The sequence below is a fragment of the Neofelis nebulosa genome, chromosome 9 (genome assembly GCF_028018385.1).
Source record: "Neofelis nebulosa isolate mNeoNeb1 chromosome 9, mNeoNeb1.pri, whole genome shotgun sequence".
Classification (NCBI taxonomy): domain Eukaryota; kingdom Metazoa; phylum Chordata; class Mammalia; order Carnivora; family Felidae; genus Neofelis; species Neofelis nebulosa.
The window spans coordinates 129,761,026-129,789,000 of record NC_080790.1 but is presented as its reverse complement, the minus strand read 5'-3'; the positions used below and the strand labels follow the sequence as shown (position 1 = coordinate 129,789,000).

Here is a 27,975-nt window from a genome sequence, read left to right as displayed (position 1 = left end):
TAAAAATGAAAACTAAATAAACAAAACCAACAACAAAAAACCTTTCCCAGAAGTCCTTGCAATAGGAGTGACTTCTGTGGCCCAGGTTCCCCTGGTGAGCCTTAGAGGCAAAAACAAGCTGTGGGATGCCAAGTGGTGGCATTTTCAGGCAAGCACAGTGCTAGAAGTGTCTGGTCTTTCTAGGGAATAGTGTGTGTGGGGGGGTGCTATCAGCCAATCCTCACCTCCCTAAGTCCTGAGCTGAGGTGGCAGGAGCACTGGCAACATTTCTGTTGGAAGAGTTCAGCAGTGAAGGTGTTTCTCCTGGATCGGGTGCTTCTGCCGGCACCGTTTGTGGTTGTTGAGCATCTAGGGTGCTACCTAAAACCTTTAGCAAGTCCTTTTCTCCTAAAGCAGGTTCCAATTAACTCTACTGTCTTCAATTCAGAACGCCTTGCCCAAGCACTCAATAAATACTCATCGAATGAATGAATGAATGAATGAATGGTGACCTCTTAGGAGTCTTCCTGTTCCTATTGCTTTTATGCCCAGAGGTAACGTCACAGGCCCTGGATGCACACTGTTCCTTCAAAGGTCAGGGACAGGAAGACTGCGTAGACTGTCTTATCACTGGCAGGACGGAACAGTGAGGTCTTACAGATTAAAGAGAGTCTGACGAGCAGGCTGGACTGTCTCCCCAGGGCGGGCGGGAGAGCCGGATGGAGCCTCAGAATGAATGCTCTCCGGGAAAGGCTGAAGTGTGGGAAGGAGGGAACAGGCAGGGTGGATCACCGAGCTGTCCCAGGTCCAGCCCAAGTGGGGTTTCTCTTCTTGGGGCCCTTCCTGCTTTGTACACCAGTGGGCCAGTGCACGCGCTGCTTGTCAGCTGAACAGCAGGTTGGAAAAATATAGTTATGATGCAAATATGTTCAAAGAATGCTTGAACCCTATGTCAGCCAGAGCACTTTTGTCTGTGAGTGACAGAAAACCGATCTTGGGAAGCGCTCAGGTTGGGTTCTCACAGAAGCCGATCCGAGTCAAGGATTTGTGTGTAATTTATTTAAGAGATGATCCCAAGGAGGATCCCTGGGGGGGGGGGGGGGGGGACGCAGGAAGTGAGAAAGGGAAGAGAAAGAAGGCAATGTGAAGGAAGTTACTGAGCAGGTAGTCACTCTGGGCGACGGAGGCTCAACCCCACTGTGGAACCCCAGGATTCGGAGTAGAAGAGTCCTCAGAATCTTCCACCTTAGGCTCCAGAGAGTAGGGGTATTTATCCACCAACTCCTGCCAGTCATTGGTTAAGGCTGCTCTCAGGGGAGGGTGAACCCTCCGACCTGTTTGTGCTAAATACATTCTAGACCTGTTTGTGCTAAATGCACATGGGGACAAAGCCCTCAGACAGAGAGCACAGGGGTTGGGGACTGGCAACCATTAGGTCTTTGAGCCTCACAACGATGAATGCCAAGGGGGGATGTGGGCAGAGGACCAACATCATCTGCCAGGGTGATGTAAACCAAAACAGAGCCATATGGGCTCCTGGAGAATAACATGTCCAAGGATACGCTGGCTTCAGGTACAGCTAGCTAGATTCAGGGGTTCGTCAGTTATAGGAGCTGAGTCTCTCACTTTTGAGCTGCAGGCCCTCGTCACACCCTTCTAGAACAGCAGAAAGAAAAACAAGGCAATGCCAGTGATTCCAGAACCCGAGGGCTGGCTCATTGGTCCACGTGGGATGCATGCCCATCCCCGAACCAATCCCTGTGGGCACAGGGATGCCATGTTCATTGGCCAGCTTAGGGCACCTGGCCTCCCTGGAGCCAAGGATGGAGTTCATCCCATATGCCTCCCAGAGACAGGGAGTAGAGAAGGGGGGTCCCAGGAAAATCAGGGTGCTGTTACCAGAGGACAAGGGCTTGATTCTGAGTAGATAAAACCAAGAGGACAGATGTCGTCCAACACCCCCATCGCACCCTGTGCAGAGATGAGAACCACATCCCCTGCCCAAAGGTCACTCTTTCTGACAGCAGCAACCCTGCTTCTGTCTTAACCTATCTTTTCTCTAGAAGCCAGTGGCTTCTCAATAAACAGCATCTGTTTAACCATAACCTCTTTAGCGCCCTCCCAACCCAGCTGCTTCTCTCAATTCATGCCTTATGTGACTCTGATACCTATGTCCCTGCTTTTGTTAAATGCCTACACCCTCATTTCCTAGGCAGAGAAACTGAGAGGTTAAAAAAATGGTGTAATGCAGGGGGTGACAAACTTTTTCTGTGAAGAGTCAAATAGTAAATATTTCAGGCTTTGCAGACCACATAAAGCCTCTGTTGTGTATTCCTCTCCTTCTCCTCCTCCTTTCTTCAGCCGTTAAAAAAAAAAAAATTAACGTTTATTTATTTTTGAGACAATGCGAGACACAGAGCATGAGCTCCAGACTCCGAGCTGTCAGCACAGAGCCCGACGTGGGGCTCGAACTCACGAACTGCGAGATCATGACCTGAGTTGAAGTCGGACGCTCCACCGACTGAGCCCCCCAGGTGCCCCTTAATTTCTTTTTTTAATCTTTCTTGGAACTGTGTGGGTGTCAGTGCTCCAGGGCCAGGAAGGCACGGCTCCACGGGGCGGGACCCCGGGCTTCCTTCACCTTGCCCTCTTTCATCCCTAAAGAGGCATCCTCATCTACAAGGTCCGGGATGGCTCCCCACTACTATGGCTGTCATCTCAGCCAGAGGGAAGGGGTACAGTGGAAGGAAGAGCAGCGACCATTCTTCGGGAAAGGTAGGACCCGGAAGCTGGTCTTGCGGCTGTGTGGGAGAAGAGCTTCCCATTGGCTGTAACTTAGTCACGTGGCTCCACCTCACTGCAAAGAAGGCTGGGATATGTGGTGAAGCCGTGGGAAGCCATGTGTCCAGCTAAACACCCTTTGTTAATAGTGGCGAGAAGGCAGGAACGTACTGGGGATCATTTGTAATCTTGACCCAAAGCATCTGACTCAGAGAAACCCTACAAAAGGTAACTGCTATTGTTACTGTCCCTTCTTTGAAAAACTCAGTAGGTGTATTTGAAAGATGCTCATCCATGCTGGGCACCGATACCACCCTGCACTGGACTTTGGAGTCAATATAGTCAAGTTTAAATCTTTATTGTCCTGCCTTTCTAGACTGTATGGCCTGGGAGAAGTTACTTACCTCTCTGAATCCTGGCTTCATCGTCATCTGTCAAGCAAGGAGAAAGGTATATTACTCATTCAGGGCCTGGGAAAATCAAATTAAGCTCAAGAACAATGTTCAGCCCAGGTAGAGTGTTCAATAAACGGTCATTTTATCAATAAGAAACATGCATGGTGGGTAAGAAAATGACCTCAGAGATCAGACAGACCTGAGTTCAAATGTAGACTCTTCACTTGGTAGCTGAACAGATTGTTTAAGCTCTCTGTGCCTTAGTCCTCTCATCTGTGAAATGGAAACAATGACGATTGCAGCCACGTAATGGCTTTGAGGCTCCAAGGAATGGCTTGGTGCACCGAAACCAGCCAAGCAAAGTTATTAGGTTTCCACCCCCACTTTGAGCTTGTGGAGGAAGAGGTGAGGTCGAAAGTTTGTTGCTGCAAACATACTGTGGTGCAAAGGCGTGATATACAAAAGAATTATGTGCTGTATGATGCCATTATGGGAAGTTCAGAAACAGGCAAAAATAATCATTGGTGTTGGAAATCAGGGTCATGGTTACTGGTGAGGGTGGTGGCAGAGACTGGAAAGGGGCTTCTAAGGGACCAGGAACGTTCTGTTCCTTTGTCTAGGGGCTGTTACCCTAGTGTGTTGCCTTTGTGCAAATGTCACTTAGGTGTGCGTTTTTCTGTGTGTATGTTACATTTCAATAAAGAGTTTCCTCCAGAAAGTATCTGTGGTGTATCAGAAGCCGTTAGTGGGCAGTTTCTGTTTCATCCTGAGGTACAGGCGTCAGCTTCCCCGAATACCCAACTTGGCTCCCACCCCTGGAGCCTCTGGCCACAAAATTCCCCTTCCCCCTGTGATGTGGCCTGATTACCACATCCGGGTCCAGTCTGGTGCCAGCCAGCCTGACTGCCCGGATCATCAGCCCCTGCACTGTGGGACAGACTTGTTTAGAGAGGGAAATTTCAATAAGTCACTGTGAACAGCAGTGAGATCACTGATCTCACAAGTGGGATTAGTGCTGTCCATTCTTTATTGCATTAATTCAAACCCTTTTTGGGTACCCAATAAGCATGTGGCTGTAGGCACGTTTGTGTTTGGTACAAAGGTGCTTCATTCATTTATTCATCCATGAAATAAATATCAACTGAACCAATAAATATCAACTTACCAGGCACTGTGCTTGGTACTGGGGGCGTCTCTGTGTTGAAGCAGAGGTGGTCCCTGCTCTCTCAGAGCTGATTTGTTAACGAAGGTTTAGATGGTGACCAGAGCTATGGAGAAAAATTAAGCAGAGATGGGGATATGGAAAGCAAGACATAGTCGGGTTGGGGTGGGACTGCAACTTTTGTTCAGGAATGCCTCCTTGAGGAGGTGATGTTTAAGCACAGACTTGAAGAAGGAGAGAGTATGGGCCATGTGAGGATGTGAAGAAAGAACTTTCTAGCAAGAGAAGAGAGCAGGGAGCTGAAGTCAGAGAAGTTGCAGGGTGCAGATTCCTCGGGTCTTTGTGGGCCAAGGGGAGGATTTCAGCTTTTCCTCTGAGTGAGATGGCAGCTATTAGAGGGATTTCAGCATGGAAGGGACGTGGTCTGATTCTATCTTAACTTCAGCTACTGGTTTGAGAGTAAGTTATTAAGAAAAAAGCAAGGAGACCAGTAAGGAGGCTGCTGGAACAATCCCGATGAGAAATGAGAGTGGTTTGGCTCGAAATGGTGTCAAGCAGAGAAGTGTTGATAATGGATGTGTTTTGAAGGTGGTACCAAAGAGATTGAGGTTGGCGTGGATGTGGAGGTCTTGGCTGAAGACATACATCCAGGATGTCAGTGTTGAGGTGCTATTTCGAGCCAGGAAACAGAAGGAGAAGATGCCTGAGGACTGAGGTGTGGGGCACATCCAACATGATCAAGGTCAGAGACATGAGGAAAAGCAGCAAAGTAGCATGAGCAACCATCGCTAAAAGTATACTTACCCATCGTTGTTAAAATGAAAGCTAACCTTGGGAACGACTGTACCACGATGGGATATACTCCAAGATAAATCTTTACAAGAAAACAAAACAAACAAAAGTGGAGGAATGTGTAGATTTATGTGAACAAAAATATACATAATATTTTAAAACCATCCCAGACTGATTCAGGCAAAAATTATCAATGAATGCTTCATCTGAGAGCTCAGAGAAATTTATGAGGAACAAAATATTTCATTGGTGTTCGCGTGTCCCCTAATCAGATTGTGTATCAGTTTTAAGGAGAACTATGCCTTCAAAATCAACGTCAAAACCAACATCATCAAGGAGAGGAGAGGGGCATTATGTCGCTCCCCATGTGACTCCCTGAGAAAAAATACAAACCACTTAAACCATATTTCAGCCGGGGATGCATAACCTGAATCAAACTGGAACAGACTGTGTTTTCCAAAGATGGTCACACCAATATTTATTGCACCCCAAATGCTTTGCTTATAAAGTGACATTGGCATACCTCCTCCAGAAGTGGAGTCCACGTTCCCTGCCCTTGAACCTATGCAGAACAGAGTAGTTTCTTCGACTAATAGAAAACAGTCAAAGAGCCAGTGCATGACCTCCAAGACTAGGTCATAAAAGGCAATGTGGCTTCCTCCATTCTCTCTCTCTTACTTGGATGCTCGTCTTTTCATCCCAGCCACCATATTGTGAGGAAGCTCAGGACACACGGAGATGCCCTGTGTGGATGTCCAGACCAAGAGCCTAGCTAAAGCCCAGCTAGCAGCCAGCATCAACAGACAGGTGAATGAATAAGTCTCTTATTATTACAGGCTTCACCACCATGCTCTTTCTGAATACAGGACTCTGAATTCCTGTCCTGTAGGAATTTGGGGTAATTTGTTACAAAGCAATGTTAAGCAGACAAATCCACAGTGAGGAACATTCTATGCAATACGGGGCTGTAATCTTCAAAAATGTTAACGTCACAGAAGACAAAGAAAGGCTGAGGAATCATTCCAGATTAGAGGAAACTAAAGAGATGTAATAACTAAGTGCAAAACATGGTCTTGAGCTGGGTCCTGTCCTAGAGGGAAATAATGATGTTAAAGGACATTACTGCAATAGATGACAAAACGGGAGTATGGCTGGTAGATTAAAGTATTGTATCAAAGTAAGTTTCCTGAATTTGGTAACCATGCTTACTTAGTTACAGAAAATAATATCCTGTTTTAGGAAGTATGTGCTGAAATTTTAAGGGGTAAATGGTGCATAATGTATGTAATCTATTCTCAAATGCTTCAGGAAAATAAATATTAATAATGAATACAAATATTCACATGAAGAAAGAGAGGATGATAAAACAAACATGGCAAAATATTTTAAAAATTGGTGAATCGGGGGAAGGGTGCCTGGGTCGCTCGGTCAGTTAAGCAGCCGAGCTCAGGTCATGATCTCGCAGTCTGTGAGTTCGAGCCCCGCGTCGGGCTCTGTGCTGACAGCTCAGAGCCTGAAGCCTTCTTGGGATTCTGTGTCTCCCTCTCTCTCTGCCCCTCCCCTGCTTGTGCTCCGTTGCTCTCTCTCTCTTTCTCAAAAATACATAAACATTAAAAAAAATTTTTTTTTAATTGGTGAATCTGGGTAAAGGGTATACTGGAAGTCTTAAAATTATTCTTGTAACGTTTCTGTAAATTTGTAACTATTTTTTGCAACCCATAATAGTGGTTGTGTCGGAGGAGGGGAAATGGGTGAGGAAAGGAACAAGGAAGAAGAGAACCCACTTTTCAACCTTTTGTACTTTTTAGAGATATGACCTAGCCAAATAAACCAGTAAAAAGTGAAATGTAACAGAAGTTACTTTATTAGACACTTGTTCTAGGGAGTGTGTGAAGTCAATTACATGCTTGAGATGATTCCCATTTCTTCCTTTCAATGAGGCCCATTGCTTGGAGGAGGAACCTGAGGCTCAGAGAAGGCAGGTGATTCACCAGAATCAGAAGTTATAACCCAGGTCAGTCTCATTTCAAAGACCTTGAAGTCAATCGGGCAGGACCTTTGCCTTTAAGGAGAGGAGATTTCGCAAAAACTTTTCATTGTTTAAGTGAAAGAATAAAGGAAGGAAATAAAAAAGCATATGGCTCTTAGCCCTGTGGGTGTGCATTGTCCATTGTGAAAATCCAGGGTGTAGCTATTTGACCAATTAGTCATTCAACAGACATCTATTGAAAATCGTTATTGGGCCCAAAGGCAGGTTTACCACGATTTACCGGTACTGGGAGGTGTTAAGAGTTCTAGAATGTTCTGGGGTCACTGAAGGGCAGCTAGGGTACAGTCAGGAAGCACTTCTCTAAAAATTGCCTAAAGAGATCTCAGAAGAAAGGGTCCTGACTCTCCAAGTGTCCAATAACTCGAGACGAGCTATTTTTCTCTTTGTCAATAAATACTTTCTTATTTCATATTTACAGCTTTGTATTCTTTTTCTGAAACTGCATGAACTTCAGAGCCCATCACCACCGAGAGTCAGAGAGGGAGCTTCCAGGGATGGGGTTGAGCAATTACAGAACAATGACAGATACTCTGCTGGGGGAGGTCAAGGCGCCGTGGACATTCTTGAGCCAGTCACCCATGAAGTTTCAGGGTTGTCTCTTCCTCTGTCTTCAAGGTTGCCTTCAAACTCCTACTTGATTGATATTTTTAGTATCTGCTTTCCTGCTGTCCCCCAAAGTGACATGGGTAACCGGAGATGGCTTAGCAGTGCGTGTGTGATAGTAACAGATACTGTAATGACTGCTCATCGTGTGGGAGGCACCCCTGTAAGCACGTCACTGAATTCATCTCATTTATACCTCAGAACGGGCCTGTGAGGGACACAGGACTGTTAACTCCATTTTATAGGTAGTGAGGCATTGAAAGGTTTAGTACTTTGCCAAGGTCACAGAGCTCACAAGTGGAGGAAGCAGGAGTCAAACCTGGGTTGTGGGTCCATGATCCCGCAGTACTGTGGGCATCTGTGGCTTGCACCTGCCCAGAACCCCAATCATCTTTTGGGGACCCTCTTGCCCCCACTTCTGACCATGTGGTCTGAGTGCGGCTGACCATACTTTTTGACTCTAGGATGGATAGTGTCACCTAGCCCCAGGCCCTCAGAGCAACAAATTGTCCTGGTCATAGTGAGTAGTTCAAAGGTGATCCCTGCCAGGCCAATGAGAACCCTCCCCCAAACCTTTACTGAAGCTGTGCAGTACTTCCCAGGGTGGGGGGGATGTTTAAGAGTGAGGCAGCCTGGGGTGACCAAGGCCTTCTCTTTGAAAGGAAAGGCAACCGAGGCAGATCTGAGCATGACAAGGCCCATTGACCTTTCTGGAGCTCCTGGATGTAGCCAAACCTGAAATGTCTGTGAGCTTTTCCGTTCTACCTCTTTCCCCTTTTGTTGATCAAGTACATAGTAGCAGATACTCAAACAGGGGCCGTGGTCATAACCATAGCCCTTCCTGTCACACTTGTTTCTTTAACAGCCTTATTGAGGTATCATTCGCATACAATCCAGTTCACCCATGTCAAGTGCACTCTTCAGTGGTTTTTTATATATGCAGAGCTGCACAGCCATCACCCCACAAAGAGCATTTTCATCATCACCCTAAAGAGAAACCTCGCACCATTATCAGTTGATGTGGGAAACAAAGGCAGAAGGAAATGGCAGATAAAATTAAATTTCCTTACCACCTACAGCCCATTGACAAACACTGGAGGCGGGCAGAGTAAAACGTAATGATTTGCCAGAGGGAAACATAGCCTCGAGTCTTCTTTAGCACATGAAAATCTCTTTGGAAACTTCCCCTGGACTTTACCTCCCCCAACTCCCAAGCATATAACCAGTCTCTCTGCAGGGTCTGGGGCAGCTCTTTCTGCCCACGGATCCTGTCCCCGTGCTTTAATAAAATCACTTTTTGCACCAAAGACGTCTTCGAGAATTCTTTCTTGGCCGTTGGCTCTGGATCCCACAGACACTCACCATCACCCCAAACCATCATCATCAGTAACTCCCCATTTCCCTCCAACCCCCCAGCCCAGCCCCAGGCAATCACTAATTTACTTTCCATCTCTCGAGATTTGCCCATTCTGGACATTTCATATAAACGGAATCATAGAATACGTGCTTCTTTGGGTCTTTCCTTCACATCCATCCATGTTGTAACATGTATCTCTTATGAATAGACCACTTTATTCATTCATTCATTTATGTATTTATATTACTTTTTTGGATTTTTAAAAATTTATTTTTTAATTTACATCCACGTTAGTTAACATCTGGTACAATAATGATTTCAGGAGTGGATTCCAGTGATTCATCCCCTATGTATAACACCCAGTGCTCATCCCAACAAGTGTCTTCCTTATGATACTTACCCATCTAGCCCATCCCCCCACCCAACACCCCGCCAGCGACCCTCAGTTTGTTCTCTGTATTTAAGAGTCTCTTATGTTTTGTCCCCCTCCCTGTTTTTACATTCTTTTTGCTTCCCTTCCCTTACGTTCATCTGTTTTGTGTCTTCAATTCCACATGAGTGAAGTCATATGATATTTGTCTTTCTCTGACTAATTTTGCTTAGCATAACCCCCTCCAGTTCCATCCACGTAGTTGCAAATGGCAAGATTTCATTCTTTTTGATCACCAAGAAATACTCCATTATACACACACACACACACACACACACACACACACACACACACACATACACACCACATCTTCTTTATCCATTCATCCGTCGATGGACATTTGGGCTCCACACTTTGGCTCTTTGGACATTCCCATACTGTGGTGACTGTTGATAGTGCTGCCATAAATGTTGGGGTGCATGTGCCCCTTCAAAACTCTTGGATAAATACCTAATAGTGCAATTGCTGGGTCATAGGGTAGTTCTATTTTTAGTTTTTTGAGGAACCTCCATACTGTTTTCCAGAGGGGCTGTAGACCACATTTTTTGAAATTCATTCATCAGCTGTTGAACATTTTGGCTTGTTTCTACTTCTGGCTACGATAACACCGCTCCAAAGCTACACGCGCATGTTTTTGCGTGGACATACGTTTTCCATTCTTGGGTTTGCACCTGGGAGTGGGGTTGCTGGGTGCTATGGTTAGTAATGCTATGTTTCACCTTTGCAGGAAACGCCAAACTGTTTTCCAGAGGCTGCGCCATTTTTCATTCCTCACAGCAGCATATGTTGCTGTATGACTCTGGCAAGTTGTTTCAATTCTCTGGGCTTCGGTTTTCCCATTTATAAATTGGGGATGCAGAGAGCTCATGCATGTGAGATTTGGGGCAAGTCTCCTCAATCCTGCTCTCATCTGGGAAGTGGAGACAGCCAAAGCGTTTCCCTCATAAGGTTCTCCTGAGGAGGAAAGAAGCCTGAGCTGTTAGGGACAGCTCAGTGAAAGGTGGTTGCAGGGGCACCTGGGTGGTTCAGTCTGTTGCGCAGTCGGCTCTTGATTTCGGCTCAGGTCATGATCTCACGGTTCATGGGATCAAGCTCTGTGCTAGGTTCCATGCTGACAGCCTGGAGCCTCCTTGGGATTCTCTCTCTCCCTCTCTCTATGCCCCTCCCCTGTTTGTGCTCTCTCTCTCAAAATAAATAAATAAACTTAAAAAAAAAAAAAGGCGGTTGTAGACCTGCTTATAATGTGATTCTCCTCTTTCCAACTGAACAAAAAATTTGCGTGAACATCTGTGTGCTATGCATCCGCCTTGTGTCGTATGTATTAATCCTCCCTTGATTTTCAAGTTGGAGTTCCTTTGCCTTACGAAACTCTGGAAGAGTTGTTGTCTAATCTGTGACAATCAGCTGACATTCAGGAACCCCCAGAGTGGATCAATGGGGCGATGTGGTCTGCTGATGGATGACACATTTTCAAGATATAGAAGCTGTGCCAAACTTGAAGCCGGGGAGTGTGAATACCCCATGACTGAGTCATGGTCCTGGGACTGGGATGGGGGTGGAGAGGTGGAGGGGAGGGGCCCGGCTAAAATTGCAGTCCCCTCCCCCCCCCCCCCAAGGCATCCCGTCTTTCTCTCTGACCTCATCACTTCCTCTCCCTCCTCCCACAGTACCCACGGGTCACACCAAATCACTCACAATTTCTGGAACAAGCAATGTTCTCCACAACTTCGTACACGCTGTTTCCTCTACCAGATGCTCCCTTTCTGCTTCTTTTCTCCCTGTCGGCTTAGAAGTCAACTTCTCCTGGAAACTTTCAGTAGTGGGGATCTTTTACCTTGACCTTGCAACGTTGATTTCCTCTGGATCAGAAAACAGCATCTCACTTTCCCATTGGGGAACCACTCCGGCCCCTACACTTATCTATAGGGTTCCGGTATGAGCTCCCCCACCCCCAGCTCTTTGGGTGAGCCTGGCCAATCAGCATATCCCATCCCCCTGGCCACGGGTGATTGGTTCCTGGATGGGCATGTATTCCTGCAACAAAGAACGCTTGAGTTGGCTTGGAATTGCCGCTGGCCATCTTTGCCAACAAGTGCAGAAAGCCTGTCTGAAAGTAGATCCAAAACAGAGGAAACCAGAGCTGAAAGGTGGAGAGAGAGAACGAGAGAGATGAAGGAAACAGAGGTGTGGATTTTGACATCATTTGAGCCCCTGGATCCAGTCATGTGTGAAGGCAATTGTATGTCACGATTTCTCATAAACCAGTGAATTGCCCTCCCTTTCTTTCTTTTTTTTTTCACTTTATATTTTTCCACTAGTTAGTGGGTATTCTGTCACCCGACGAATACTCTCTGGACCCGAACACACCCTGGGCTGGAGTGGGTACCCTTTTGGACTTTCACAAGCGACCCTTTTTCTCCACTTTCTTTGCACTTATTAGATTGTACTGTAACGATCGCTTTGTTTGGCTCTATCTCCCGCTAGACTCACAGAGCAGCTGTACCTTGTTTACTGCGGTATCTCTAGCACCTAGATGGGCCTGGCACATAATAGCATCTCAATAAATTCTATTTTCATTGTTTTTGTTTTTTTTTTTTGTTACAAACGAATTCATGATAGCGTACATGCAAACACACACAAAACAATTCAAAACTTTTCTGTGGATCTGCATGGATATGCACAAAAGAAGTCTGGAAAGAGACTACCTGTGAGTCACGGTGTGAGTTACCTTGTCTCATGCTGGTTACAAGGAGAATGTGCTTATGTATCACTTGTTATTAAAAATTAACTAAAAACAAAGCTGAACAAAGGAGTGTGTGCTTTTTGTAATACCAAACGCATACAATTCAAAAGGGTATAAGGAGTTACCTTGCCCCTCTCAATAATATGTGTTGAATAAAGGAATAAAGGCATAACTATAGTTGATGCGCAAATTATTGAATAAGAAAACAGTTCTTTTCTAGGCTTCAGTTCAAGGTGACCCTCCCCTTGCCCCCACCCCAGTGAGCCAGCTGGTTTCCCTGAAAGTCTGGGCCTTGAGCCAACGTTTTATTTCTTTCTGGGATGGGCCCCTGTCTGGAAGTCCTTTTGGAGCCTTGGAGAATGACTCACAGGGCTTCACGTGGACAAGGAGTTCCCTAGTGACCAAAGGGTCACCTTCTGTTCCTTAAGTAGGTGGATTCTGGGCAGAGTCTCTGGGGGGGGGGGGCTGTCAGGGGAGGGGGGCTCCTGTGTGTCCCTGTGGCCAGTGGCTGGTTGCTGTTCCCCAGGAAACAGCCTCCAGCAGATACTCAGTCCTCATTTGGAACAGTGCAGAGAGTCTGCTGGCCCAGACTGGAGCTCGAGGTCCAGTCTTGCCAATTAACTCGCTGTGGGGCCTTTCCCATCTATAAAAGGAGGGAGACACTGATGGGTACCTATCTGATAACCATCCTGCCCCTTCTTTCTTGCCTACAGAACCTCAATTTGAGGGTGGGGAACACTGGATGGCCATGTGTTTAAGAGGAAGGCTGAGCCTGTCTCCAGCCAGAATTTTCTGTGTCTGAGTGCACATATACATGTAAATCCTATAGAGCCTAAGTGAATCACGATAATGCCATAACATCTACTTGCCAGTGGTGGGTTTAGGCAGGTAATGACATTTTTCTCACTTTGTATGTGGCTTTGGGCTCGATCTCACTTAAAGTTTTGTGCCTCAGTTTCTTCTTTAAAATGAGAATGGTTCTTACATTCCAGTGTTTGCTGTGGGCCTTAAAAATAACCCAGCTAAGGGGTGCCTGGGTGGCTCAGTCGGTATTGGGTGTCCAACTTTGGCTCAGGTCATGACCTCGCGGCTCACGAGTTCGAGCCCCGCATCAGGCTCTGTGCTGACAGCTCAGAGCCCGGAGCCCGCTTCGGAGTCTGTGTCTCCCTCTCTCTCTGTCCCTCCCCCACTCACTCTCTCTCTCTCTCTCTGTCAGAAATAAACATTAAAAAAAATAATAACCCAGCTAAAAGGCCCAACATACAGCAGAAGTTAGAGTAACGGTGCTTTGACACACTGTTGGCTTCATTCTCTGTTTGGGGTCACCTTTGACTTTTTCATAGGCACTCAATGAGTGACAGTTATTAACTCAGTTTGCTAATCCAGCTAATCCCATTTGGAATATGTATGAGTGATTACATTAGAAGCAGGTTTTGTTTGATAAGCAAGGTAATGTCAACACATTGGGGGTGCATATGAGGAGAAAAGCTGTAAGGACGGAGGACGGGAACCGTGGCATATTGAGAACTGCTGTTTTCTGGGGGTTGCTGATGTCTGGCTTGTATAGCTGGGAAATACAGAACTGCCCGCTGCATCCCTAAAAGTTCAGAGGCACTGGGTCTGGGTGGGTCTGGGACTTCGGTTAACGAGGCTTTTATCAGTTGGAGAATTTGGTAATCACTGGTTTGGGACATTAACGCTAATCCTTGACTTTGCCCTTTACCGCTTAGGCAAGTCTTCCTGTCTATCCCTTCCTATCCATACCCTGGTTTCTTCATCCGTAAAGGGATGGTGATATTATGAACCTTAGCGTTTGCAGGACAGATTGACAAGGGGTCTCAACTGGGGGTGAATTTGTAACCCAAACGACACGCAGTAATGTCTAGAAACATTGTTGGTTGTCATAATGGGGGGAGGGTGCTCCTGGCATCTGGTGGGTACAGGCCAAGGATGCTGCCGGACATCCTTCAGGGCACAGGATGGCCCCCTACAACAGAGAATTATCCAGCCCTAAGTGTCAATAGTGCCAAGGTCAAAAAACTCAGGTTAAATGTATTAATGGGCCATGAAGTTGGAGGCCAGGGAGACCATTCTATTGCCTTAGCATAAACACAGTTGCCCACAACCTAGAGACCTTCTCCGGCGCAGGAAAATAGAGCTAAGTGGGTGTGTGGAGTAGCTCAGAGAGCCAAAGAGGGCTCCATTGTTCTGTGTGTGCTGCGCGTGTGTTGGGGTGGGGAGGAGGCGGCTGGTGGCCCCGGTGCCAGAATCTGTGTGTGACCCACTGGGAGAAGCCAACTGGCGGGCAGCGGTTGCCAGAGCCTTCACTGCAAGCTGCGTTTGTGTGACGGGCTTGAGGTTGTTACGTAGATGGTATCTACAGCTCGATGAAAATGACCGTATTTTCTCAGTTGCTTATGGCTATCCTTCATAGAATAGTCAGGAAACATCCATGGTCTCTATCAGTGGTCCTCAACCAGCGGTGACTTTGTCTCCTAGGGGACATCTGGCAGTGTCAGGGACATTTGTGATCATCACAATAGTGGGGGCATCTAGTAGGTGGAGGCCAAACGATGCTGGTCCACATCCCCCAGGGCACAGGACAGGATACCCCCCAATGTCATTTGTCCCCAAATGTCGATAGTGCAGATGTAAGGTTTCTCCAGGATCCTGTTGTTATTGGGGTAAAAGCCACCTCCAGGGGAGCCTGAGTACTTCAGTCGGCTGGGCTTCTGACTCTTGATTTCAGCTCAGGTCAAAATCTCATTGTTTGCAAGTTCAAGCCCCGCATTGGGCTCTGTGCTGGCAGCACAGAACCTGCTTGGGATTCTGTCTCCTGTCTCCCTCTCTGCCCCTCCCCTGCTTGCTCTCTGCCTCTCTCTCTCCAAAATAACTAAATAAATAAACAAACACTAAAAGCCACCTCCAGCTGTCTGGGGTGGTGGGGGACAGGCTTGGGGAACGGAAGGGATAACTTGTGTTTGGACAAGTCGAGCAGTAGTCCCTGAGATCATTTGGGAGCTAGAGGGAAGAGGACCCTAGAGGTATTTTGCAGAGTGTTTCTTGAGACCACATTACACGCCATGCCCTCTGCCCCCTGCTGAGCACAGGGGCATGTGGGAGGATTTTATCTCAGCTCTGGAGAAATGTCTAGTTAGCTGAATGACAGACACTAAGGATTTTGAGGGGTACAGAGGGAAACACCTGGGCCAGGAGTTTGAGTCCTGACTTTGTTTCTGTGAGAAACACCGGCACGTGCCTTCTCTACTCTGATTCTTCATTTTTAGCTCTGCAAGCCCTGGACTCCCAGGGCTGAGATGATCGAAAAACAAAATGGTAGGACATGGGGGATTTGGGGAGCTGGACAGAGCTTCTGGCATCACTGGGGTTCCCAGGAGGCAGGGCACAGCTGGGGGCCGAGGAGGTCCAACAACCAGGACAGAGCATAGGCAGAAGCCCCGGCCGTCTTTTAGCCAAAGAGGAGTTAATCCAGGGAAAGAGAAGGTTGTTAGGAAGAGGAGACAGTACAGAGGATAAACTTCTTAAACTGGAGTTGGGGTCTCAGGCGACGTGGGATTGGCCACAAATCCTGCAGTCGGGTTTTACCATTGACCAGAACCCTTCTTGTCCCCAACTGGGGTGGCTGGTCACTCTGCTCGAACTGCCCATTTCCAATCTCCTGACCTAGCCGCTGTTCTAACAGTCCATGTTCGAGGACTTTCTTAGGTCACCAGGGACCAGTTTGCTCTTGCATACTTAAAATTATGCAATTGGCAGTTAACGCCAGTGGGAGCAGCTCTCCAACAAGGATCGACAGGCGCTGGTAGCTAAACCTCTTAGCGCTTTCAACCCTAAAATGGGGTAACTCTGAGGCTTACGTTCTATGCTGGCTCCCAGAGTTCCCCGATGGGATTAAGCTCCGATTGACTGTAGTAGTAACTTGGGTGAAAACACACCCTCCATCGACTGCCTTCTTTTCCCTGTCTCATTCCCTCAAGCTCCAAATGGTGCCACCTGGGATCGTCTCCCAAGTAATCTACTTGTACTCGAGATCTTTGTGTCAGGGTCTCCTCGTCCGGGAACCCAAGCTAAGGCACGCGACTCTCTCCCCCACTTCCGGGTCTCTGTCTATGCGGTTAAAACGAGACTGACCCCATCCCCCAACTCCAGGGATGGGCACATGACTCGGAGCTGACCAATCACACCACCATACCTCTTTGGCTACAGCGATTGGTTCAGGGGTCGTCACGTGACCCCCAACCAGGCCAATGACAGCTTCTTCCTGGACTTCCACCGAGACGATTGGGAACATGAACCTTTTTCTGCTGCGGTCCCCAAACTCTTGGGATGTTAGGTTGGGGGCCGGTGTTCTCTGAGGATGAAGCCGCCTCAGAGGATACTGGTGCTGAGCTGAGGAAGCGAAATCAGATCCAGGTGGCCTTAGTGCATCCCTGGTTCCAGCGCAGTGTATAATTTTAAGTGCCGTTTATTAGCCTGGTCCATCCTGAGCTCTCCTGCTCCCCACAGGCAGGCCTATTTCCCATAGCTCCTCGGGTTTGCCCTCCCTATCTGGCCCCTCGAGTGACAGGGTTTGCAGTCCCTGGGTTTGGCCGGGAAATCGTTCTTGCCTGAGTGTTCTGAGTTGCTTTAGCAACATCGTGGAGCAAGGGGAGTTACCAACGTTTAAGGTGGCGGAATAACCTGTTTGAGAAATCAACTACTTTTCATTTCCTCAACTCCAGAGTCATTGGGAAAGAATGAAAGGTATTTCCCCGACTCTGTGCCAAGAAGGTAGCTGGACTTTGTGATCGAAAGATCTGGGTTTCCTTTTACCCCCAGTTAGGAAAACAGGCCGTCCTTCCCCAAGGTCCTAGAGTCTCAGATTGTGGTGAGCAGGACCACCTTCGAGGGGGGCCTTGGAGGACCTCGTTCCAAAGTGGAGTCTCAGGCCCCAGCCCCGGGGGGGACTCAGTCATAACCTTTGAGGACCAGACCCGGGAATTTGTCTTTCAAACACGCTTCTCCAAAGGTTAAGAAACTTAGGACTCCTTTGTTTAAGTGAAGAAAACCCTTTTGAAACTGGCTTATGCAAAAGAGGCAGTTTATTGGCTGAAGTAACTGAAAAAGGACTGGCTGAAGTAACCGAAGAGTTCTGGCTTTAGGCCTAGCTGGATTCACGAACTCAGATGAGGTCGCCAGACAGTCTCTTGCCATCTCTTGCCTTTTCTCTTCAGTGCGTTGGCTCCGTTGTCAGACTCCACTTGACAAGATGGCAAGTGGGGCTCCAGGCCTGCATTCTGCTGGGTACAAGTCCGGTGGGAAAAGGAGGGTCATTTCCTGAAAACCCTACTGTAGTTCCAGCATCCACTCGGATTGGACTAACTTAGGACATGGTCTGTCTCTGAACCAGTCACTGTCACCAAAGGAAGGTGACATTCAGATTGTGCAGGTCTGGTCACATGCCTGTTGGGGTAGGGATGGCCCCACCTGGACACAGGGAGAGGAGGTTCCCTGAAGAAGTACTGATCGGTGTGTGCAAACATGGGGGAATGAATTCTGGACAGGCAAGGCCGGTTGTGGTCAGTGTGGAGTCCCTGGTGTAGGCCATGTATCTTGAGGGCTCTGGGCTTCTTGGCACCCTTGTGGCTCCAAGTTATTCTTTGGTTCAGATCACAAAAGGAGAATATTAGGCTCCTACTCAGGAAATAACCAAAACCATAAAGCAGGCTCTGTTGATTGCTTCTTTTCCCTTCTTCCTGGCCATCAGAACCGAATTTTGCGGGACCAAGGAGCAGCGTGCAAGGCCCAGCGGATGAATTCTGTTTGGTCTAAGCCAGCATGGGAATCCTGTCTCCCTTTGACCTAGTCTTGGGGTAAGCATGGGACCCAATCCTGGCCAACGAGGCAGCAGGGGTAGTGTGCTGAGGGCTTCTGGGTAGGATTCTCCTTTCTGTTAAAAGAGACAAGTTTTCTCCCCAACCCCTTTTCTTTCATACATATATTCCTCCATTCTTTGGACATGGTTGTACTAGGACGTGACTTTTGGAGCTACAACACTTACTTTGAGACTCTAAGGGAATGGCCGAGGGAATCCTCGAGAAACTGGCCCGTTGCCCTAATACTGAGATGCCGAACTTCCCAGTCCCAAAACATTTTACTTACTGACTTATTGTTACCTGAGATAATAAAGATCGACATTTAAGGCTCTCCTGAGTGTCAGGTTACCTGCAGCCCAAACGTGCCCTAACGGATCCACCTGCAGACTTTAGACGTTTAAAGCACAGAAGGCAGAACAAAAAAGGCTGCCACTTCTCTGAGATTGTTCTGCTCCTACAGCCGGTCAGGCTTCTCCCACTTTCCTCTTTGACTCTTTCCTCGTGAGGCTCTTGCAGCTGAATAAGCATTAATAATTCATCAGGACCCCACCACTCTGGGCTGAATTGTGTAAACTTCCTTGTTAGTCTGAAGGTTTCCTGAAGCCCTGTGCAAGCGTTTACCATGTAGAGGCTAAGACGGGGCTAACCTAGGAGTTTGGCCTCTAACGTTGTAATTTTTGTGTTGAATTTTTTTTTATTTGTTAATAATATCAAACCTACAGAAGAGTTGGATGAATAAAAATGGGACAAAGAACACCTAAGAGAAAGCATGAGCAGGAGGGGGCAGAGAGAGAGGGAGAGAGAAAAATCCCGAGCAGGCTGTGTGACACGGGGTTCGATCCCACAAACTGTGAGACCATGAACTGAGCTGAAATCAAGAGTCAGACGCTTAACCGACTGAGCCACCCAGGCGCTCCTTTTAACGTTTTATTTTTAAGTAATCTCTACGCCCAATGTGGGGCTTGAACTCAAGAGTCCGAGATCAAGAGTCACGTGCTCCACCCAACGGAGCCAGCCAGGCGCCCCTCAACCTTCACACTTTAAAATTATTGATAAAAAATCTTTAATCTACCTTTTCTACCATTTGCATTCCAATAATATACAAATTTTACTAATTCCAATAATATACAATTATATACAATAATATACAATTTTGCTAATTGATCCAAAAATGTCCTAAAGTGTTTTTTCTCCTCCAGCACAAGAACCAGTCCGTTTAGGGTCAGATATTGCATTTAGTTGTCATGTCTCTTTAATTTCCTTTCATCTGGAGCATCAGTCTTTCTTTGTCTTGTGTGACTTTGAAATTTTTGAATAATACTCTCCCCACCCCCTTGTCTCACTCTCTTTTTTAAAAAACAATATTTCTTGGGGCGCCTGGGTGGCTCTGTTGGTTGAGCGTCCGACTTCAGCTCGGGTCGTGATCTCTCGGTCCGTGAGTTCAAGCCCCACGTCAGGCTCTGTAGGGAGTTAATGGAGAGATCTACGGGAAGTAGTTACCTCTGTGAGTCTGCCTGGGCCTAAGACAGCTTTTGGCCAGCAGGACTAGCTAGGAGTGGAATAGTGGAAAGCAAAGACAAGTTCTCCAATCATGAGAACAGAACAACTACAAAACTGGTCTGACAAGTGTTTCTTTTTTTAAGTTCATTTGTTTTCATAATCTCTACACCCGTTATGGGGCTCGAACTCACAACCCTGGCATCAAGAGTCGCATGCTCTTCCAACTTGAGCCAGCCAGGCACCCCTTAGTGAGTGTTTTAATAGAAGCAAACATAAGGTACAATGAGAGATGCAAGGGTTTACTGGATCCGGTCTAGAAATCAAGGAAGTCTTCCTGGAGTAGACAACGTTTGAGCTGAGACCTAAATAGTAAAGAGAGAGCCAGTTGAAATGGGGAAAGAGCAGAAGAATTAGCACATGCAAATGCCTAGAGGTGAAATCGGATATTGGAGGGCTAAAAGTAGATCAGTCTGACTGGAGCCTAAGTATGAGATAAAGAGGGTCAGGGCGATGCCAGGGTCCTTGCAGGTCTTTATAACAAGGAGTTTGAACTCTGTCCTAGGAGCAAGGGAAGTCATGGAAGGATTTGAAGCAGGGGGAGGGACGTGTCATACAGAGGTGTTAGCAAGTTGGAGATGGGAGGATTTTCTGATGTCACCCTTCCAGCAAAAGTCCAAATACCTCTACGGCAACCCTGAGCCCTGCATCTTCGAGGGTTTGCTAACTTTGGTTTCCTTCCTTCTCCTTCCTTTCCTTCTATTTCCCCAGGCAATCTGGGCAATAGAGCATGGGGAAAGTGACCGCACCGGTTACGATATTTTCAACTGCAGGTGACAGCATGCCTGACTGACCGTGGCTTAACCGAAGAAGAGGTGGAATTATCCTTTATAACAAAATGTCTGGAGGTCGGCAGCTCCAAAGTTGTTTTGATGTGTCAAGGACCCAGGCTTATCTTTCCGCTACATCATCTCCAGTGGTTGGCTTTTGGCCTCAGACTCATGCCCATCCCAGCTACTGCTGCATCATAGAACGTTTGATCACAGGACACCGATCAAAGCAGGAAGGAAGGGATGGGGGGACAAAAGGCTTTCACCCCCTTGAAGCTCTATATTATTAATGAAGTGGATCCTCAGATTTCCCCTGACCTTTCATTGGCTGAGAGCCGGATCATATGCCCATTCTGGACCAATCATTGCTTAAGGAGAATGTGCACTTTTACTTAAGATGGGTCATGATTTATCTGCTGGGGCTGGAGAGCCAGCCACCCTCCAAAGATCAAGGGATTTCTACCCCTTAGCTGGGCCCCAAATCAAGGTTCTCTGGGCAGGGAAGATGTGGAAGCGGGGTGGGAATGCCTCTGGGGTAGCAAGGGGCAGTGTGTCAGACGGAGTGAGGTTTGTAGAAGGTAGGAGAGGTGTTCTGCTTGTGAAAAATAAATATGAGAGAAAACAGAATTGATCAAGGGGGCCTCACTTCAATGCAGGTCCGCAAAGTCCTTGTCAACTCCACGGGGGGCTCCGGAGCAAAGATTGTTGGTTAGAGGAGCCCCACGCTGGGCAAGATGGCCAGCCCTGGTGTCCCGCCATACTCAGTCATTGACCTGGGGCAACTCAGGAAGATCATGGCCTTGGCTTGAAAGTTGAGACAGATCCTTAAGACGTTGCAGCTGGAGGCTGTCAGCTCGCTGCGCTCTTCACAGGCAACTAGCAAGTTCTTGAAGCTGTGCCCCTCCAGGACTGTCATAGGGTGCCCAGTGTCTGGCCTGGCTATGCCCAAAGAAGTCAAATTTGAGGTGACCAATCCATTTCTGCCCAGGGGCAGCATCAAGTTTGACAGAAGGAATCAGAAGAACCATTGAGAGATTAGGCTCAATTCAGAAATTGAGTTTCACCTTTAGAAAAACATTTTTTCTCACACATAGAATATTTTCATTATAGCAAAATGGGAAATTTCACATATGTGCAGAGAAGAAGATGAGAATCAATCATAATTCTTCCACCATCGATGAGGATGATATTAGTAAGGTAAAAATAGCCACCATTGATGGAATGGTGATTATGTGCCGGGCACTGTGATAAACCATTCGTATTCATAATCTCATTTAATCCCAGCTCTGCTGCTTGAGTGAGTTCCTTAGCCCCTGTATGCCTCAGTCTTCTCCTCTGCCTAATGGGGCGATACAATAGTATCTATCTATCACTTGGGGTCCTGTGGATTCACTTCGTTAAATGTGAAGTGCTCGGAACATTGCCTGACTCAAATAAATGCTCAAGGGAGAGCCTGGCTGGCTCGGTTGGTGGAGCATGTGACTCTTGATCTCGGGGTTCTGAGTTGGAGCCCCACGCTGGGTGTTGAGATTGTTTAAAAAGAAAATCTTTAAAATAAATAAATGAATAAACAAACAAATGCTCAATAAATGTTAGTAATTATTTTTGTTCTAAGCCCCCATTCCTTTATCTACATTTGTGAAAACCAACAGTTTCCCACAAATTTGGCACCCCAAACTCATTTGGGAGCAAACCCTGAGCTGATCTGAGGTTATTTATAATCTTGTCAAACCCTTTTCATGTGAATCCGTATTCATATGTTTCATATCAATATGTTTGATTATGGGATGGCTCTAAAATATGTGGAACATAGACAACATGGCTTTTCTAAAATCTAGAAGTATCTAAATTTTGAAACACTGATTTCTGATAAGAGGTTGTGGACTTGTGCTCTCAATCCTCATGACAACTCCGTGAGATGGGTCCTTTTAGTATCCTCATTTTATTGATGAGGAAAAAAAAATTTTTTTAAGTGGTTTTCTTTACAACAGAACTTTCCAGAGACTTTCATCTATTATGCACTGTAAATCTCCACAAAAGGGGCTATAGAATGCAGCTGTTCTCTGGACTCATGGACTTTGAATGTCAGGGTCATTTTTTCATACAGGTCCTCCCCTTGCTAACATTGAAAATCAGGGAAGCCTCTTGGAGGAGATAAGGAACCCTGGGCAAACCGGGAACATGAAGGGGCCAAGTACACACAGGCAGACGGGGAAATCCTTGATGACTCCCTCCTGGCTGGCATCTATTGACTTTGTGTGACCTTGAAAAAAAATTCCACCCCTTGACTTCTAAAACAGATGGCAAAACCATCTTCCAGGTTCCTTGGCTAGTCAGCAACATTTTCTCTACTGTCTTTAAAAAGGAAGGAGCCTGATGCATTTGAAACAGTCATCCAAAAGAACTTCCCAGGGGTGTGGCCGGTGTTAGTTTCCTGGAAATCCTTGGGAACATCAGGCTGGGTTGGCTGAGCTGCTCAGTGGCGGGAAAGCAGGCGGGAAAAATTCTGAATGTCCCTTGAGCTTTGCGTGCTGGGTCCCAGATCACCTTCTGACCCTTAAGTAACTGAACTTGTCAACATTTCTTCTTTCACCATCCTAACAGCCTCTTGGAGACTATTTCAGCAAGGACCAGTCTTGTCAGATTAAATTTATTTATTTCATACACTAAAAGAAATGTAAAATTCAAGTGTTCCACCGACTTTTGAAGTTTTATTTTCTAGTTCTTGAGATAGGAAAAGCTGACCCAAAGTAAACGAAATTCAAGTAGAATAAAAATATCCGGGAAACGTGAGTCTCCCTCTCATCCGCTTCCCACTGACTCCTGTCCCCATCCCAGGAGGCATCTAGGGATTCCGGTTTTGCACATCCCCTTCCAGGTAAACCTTAGATGTATATAAGCATATATCATTGTATCTATTGAGATGATTTGGCTCTAAGTACAAAACACTATCCAACCAGGGCTCCTGGGTGGCTCAGTCGGTTAGGCGTCCGACTTCAGCTCAGGTCATGATCTCACGGTTGGTGGGTTCAAGCCCCCCGTGGGGCTCTGTGCTGACGGCTCAGAGCCTGGAGCCTGCTTCGGATTCTGTGTCTCCCTTTCTCTCTGCCCCTCCCCCACTTGTGCTCTGTCTCTCAAAAATAAATGTAAAAAAATTTTTTTTAATTAAAAAACAAACAAAAAAAAATCCCAAAAAACCAATATCTAACGTACAAATGTATGACTTTTCATAGAACACTTTCAGAGTTGGTTCATTTGGTAAAGTAATGATATCGTCGAAGATCCAGATTCTTTCTGTCCCTCTGCTGCATCCTCCTTAGAGGTATGACATCTGTCCCTGCACCTTTGTGTCTCTGTATTAGGTGAGTCGGTACGTGGGCTATAAGAGTGTCCCGAACGCCACTGCTATGCCAGGACGGCAGGCCATACCTCCACTGTGCTTAAAAGAGACGGACAGCTTCGTGATCACGTCCACTAAACCCCACTGAGTGGACTCCCCAGTTCAGCTTTTTTTAGCGGATCCGTCCAAGTGCCCAAGGCTCTCCCATGTCACCTGACACTGAGGTAGGGAATGGGCGGGGGGAGGGGAGCTGGAGAGACAGTGGTCTTGATGGCTGTAGTTCTAACACCTTCCCTTGGCAGGTGTTACAGAATCACAAGACGCTGTGCCCACACTGAAAGGGCTGTCCAGTTGAGGGGTGCTGAACTCATGCTTCATCCACTTCTTGGCAGATCTACCTCTGGGTTTACAGGAAAGCCAGGCAGGACTGGTTGTTGGACGGGATGTAACAAGTGAGTGAAAGAGAGAAATCGAGAGTGATTCTAATGAGCCTTTGGGATTGAGCAACCAGGTGTTCAGTAAGGGAGGGTTAGGCGTAGAAAGAGAGGGAGACACAGAATCCAAAGCAGGCTCCGGGCTCCGAGCTGTCAGCACAGAGCCCGACGCAGGGCTTGAACTCACAAGCTGTGAGATCATGACCTGAGCCAAAGTTGGACGCTCAACTGACTGAGCCCCCCAGGCGCCCCTATATATTATATATAGGTGTACAGCTATCTAGCTATCTATCTATCATCTATCTATCCATGTATCTCTGGTTTAAAATTTATCTGGAAGGTGACATATGAACCTAGCAATGATGCATACATTCTGGGGTGGGGGGCCTGGGTGAAGTGGGATAGGGAAGGAAGAGAGACAGAGAGGCTTACTTTTTTGGGGTCCTTTTATCCTGCTTGTACAAGGAAATAAATGGAGGATCTGATGTAACTCGCCTAAGGCCACACAGCATGTGGGTGGCAGGGGCTGTCATTTGAAACAGACGCTGGCTGGCCCGGCTGCAGAGTCCAAGCTCCTTCCATTCTAACGGACTCTCCCCTAACGGAAAGGGAAACGGGCCCCTCCAGGATAAATGCCGGTCTCCTCACTTCCTCTCCCTGGGCTGGCTCGTCTGCGTGTCTCCCTGTGGCATCTCCTGCAGCCGAATATCAATAAGGGCCTGAAAGGATTCCTGTCCGTGGCTGAGAAAGGCTGTATGCACTCTTCTCCCCTCTGTTATGGAAACCACAAATCCTGTGGCTACAGCTGCAAATAAAAATAGTCCTACACACCTGCTCCCACTGGATGAATGTCTCCTTCTTTACTAAAGATTAGAGCCGCTTGGGATTCCAGTCGAAGAGGCCTGGGTTCTAACCCCGGTTCTCCCACTGCTGATGGAGCTGTGTGTTCTTGGGCAAGTTACTCACCTTCTCTGTGCCCCAGTTTCCTCATCTTCAAAGTGATATTTTAAAAAATCTCACAGGATTGAGATGCTTGGGTGGCTCATCAGTTAAGGGTCTGACTCGTGATTTGGGCTCAGGCCATGATCTCATGGTTCGTAAGATCGAGCCCCACGCTGGGCACTGTGCTGACGGTGTGTGTAGCCTGCCTGGGATTCTTTCTCTCTTTCTCTCTCACCCTCTCTTCTTCCTCTCAAAGTAAGATTAAAAACAATCTCACGGGATCGTAAGGGCTCAGAGAGTTAGCTGTCGTAAATCGCTTGTTTCTCTGTCTACCTGGTTTACATTAGTCTAACAGCATTCCTGCTGCCTCACACCCTCCCTCCCCCTACGGGGCCTTAGCACATGTTCTTCCCTGTGCTAGGATGCTGTTCCCTTCCCTCTGTGGCTACTTAGTGGCTATCGGTCCTTCAGAGGCTCCAGCCTTTGTGAGGGCAGGATCATTTTTGCTCTCCACTGTGGCCCCAACACCCAGCAACACACATATGTCTGGTATAGAGTTGACTTCCGTTAAATATCCGTTCACGGAGTGAGTGAAGGACTAAATGGACAAAGGAGACAAGTGATCAGTTAGTGCTAAGTCATTCGACAAGTGTTCTGTAAATAAGCATGAGACCTAATCTATTGTACCCTCGTGAGGATTAAAAATGTGAAGCATGTACAATACCTGCCCGAAGCCTGCAGTACCCCTGACTAAGGATTACTCGTAGCACCATTTTATATTGTCATGATTTCGGTTTCCTGCAGATGTTCTTGTGGCTTCCTGCCGGAATGAGGCTCTGGTAGGATGCTCCTCCGGGCCCTGCAGAGCCCCACCCAACAGCTGGGTCCTGTGCTCTGGCAAGCAGCCTCAGCCTTTCCCCAGAGGCAGGACTCGGTCTCGTCCCGAGGAAACAAATTCCTGGCTGCTGGCACAGCTTCTGCAACTTGGCTCCCATCTCTCTGTGGATTGTCTCCTTCAGGTACAGAGCATCACGGACACATTACGTGGGGTTGGGCCGGTCCATGGTGACCCCTCTCTTTGGAACAGGTGTGGGCACCCTAGGGAGTCATGCTTACACCTGCACAACCCTACCCTCCAGCCGGAGTTGACTGGATAAGGACGGGGACCTGATTAACTGAGCCAACTGGATCCTCTCTCCTGAGATTTTGGGGTTATGATCTAGTGATTTCCGTGAGCTGTTGCTTACGGGATGGGTGCACCCTCAGGTGCTGTGAGGCAGCCATATTTGGTCATGGGCTTGGGGAAGGAGAGAGAGAGGGAGGAGAAGCAGAGAGCAGAGATGAAGGAATCTGTGGGCAGAGTGGTAAAGGAACACAGAACACAGATGCCACAATTCCAGGTGACTTTTCAGACGCCGGTTCCAGAAATGTCTGAAGCCACTGCGCTTCCTGCCCTGTGTTTGGCACGATAACAGCGGTTCTCACATAAAGAGCGGATGGATACCTACTGTCTCTGCTTTTCAGGCGTCCTGCCTCCTGAGCTCAGGGCCTGGCCACTGGGCTAGGGCCCTCCCCGCGAGCTGTCTCTGTGCCTGAGACTCGCCCTGGGAATCCCCACGCCTGTGGCCCGTCAGCCTGGCTACAGCAGAGGCCGGTCCAGCATGAGAGACTGCAGTGTCTCCTCAGATGGCCTCACAGGGCACTTTGCCAGGCCCTTTTTCCCTCTGGAGCCCGGCCGGGCTCACACAGGCCGCTCTGTGAGGCCGTGGGCAGGAGGCCTCTGTTGCCAGCAGAGTCCAGTTACCCCAGTGACATTCAATTGTTCCTAAGAGAAGAGGCCTGCTTTCGGCAGCTCCTAGACCTGGATTCCAGGAAGCTCTGCCTGACTCCTTTCCTGTTTGTTTCCAATCAGCCAGTCGGCCTGTATCACCGGATTGCATAAGTCTGCCGGCTGCTAGCACTGTCTCTCTCTTGCTGTTGTCTCCATACCGCTCGGAGCTCACACCAGCCCGGGAGGAAGACACAGGACGTATCAGCAGGAGTTTGCTGCTGCCCAGACAGACCCAGATAGCAGCGTGGCCCCGCCAGGTTTCCAGTTTCCAGGGATGTGTGACTGACCCTAGAATGAGGATCCCAGGGTCTCACCCCAGAAAAGAGATCCCTAGGATGACATTTCACCCTGGTGGGAAGGACCCGTGGCTGTGTGGACACTGGCACTACCTCCCTACCCTTTGCAGAGTAGTTTGCAGGGGCTAGGAAAACTGAGACTGGATGTGCAACTCTGGAGGCAACTCCTTGAGCTCACATCCTGGCTCTGCCATTTCCTGGCTGTGTGACTTTGGGAAAATTACTGAACCTCTCTGTGCCCAGTTTCTGCATCTGTACTGCAGAGAGAATAACAAAACCTCCCTTATCAGACTGAAATAGGATTTGAATCATTTAATACAAGGAAAAGGTTCAGTACAATGCCTGGCATATAATAAAGGCTGAATAAGTACAAGCAGTTATTATTACAACAATAACTATTATTGTCAATTTTCAAAAGAGAAAGGTCATTTTTATGCCCAGGAAGATATGGATAGTAATATTCATTGCAGTGTGACTTTTAATAGTGACGGATTGAAAACCATCTAAATATCTCTCAGTAGGAAATGGCTGAACCAATTATGGCACATCCACACTATAGAATCCTGTGCAGCAGTTAAAAGAGAGTGCAGCAGAGCTGTGTGGCCTGATAGGAAAAACTTCTAAAATCTAGTGTTCA

General features: G+C 47.4%; 1 long non-coding RNA gene across 3 annotated transcripts; it reads left to right on the top strand.

Moving 5' to 3' along the window:
- Nucleotides 1-15,885: 15,885 nt before the first annotated feature.
- Nucleotides 15,886-26,694, top strand: LOC131485907 (uncharacterized). Of its 3 annotated transcripts, XR_009249069.1 has the most exons (5): nucleotides 15,886-17,056; nucleotides 18,060-18,165; nucleotides 23,858-24,059; nucleotides 24,138-24,287; nucleotides 26,016-26,694. It is a non-coding gene; the product is annotated as an uncharacterized LOC131485907 (long non-coding RNA). The 3 variants fall into 3 exon arrangements; XR_009249071.1 differs by lacking the exons at nucleotides 23,858-24,059; nucleotides 24,138-24,287; nucleotides 26,016-26,694 and adding an exon at nucleotides 18,325-18,734 and having other exon boundaries at nucleotides 16,081-17,056; XR_009249070.1 differs by lacking the exons at nucleotides 23,858-24,059; nucleotides 24,138-24,287; nucleotides 26,016-26,694 and adding an exon at nucleotides 20,437-20,891 and having other exon boundaries at nucleotides 16,083-17,056.
- Nucleotides 26,695-27,975: the final 1,281 nt, after the last annotated feature.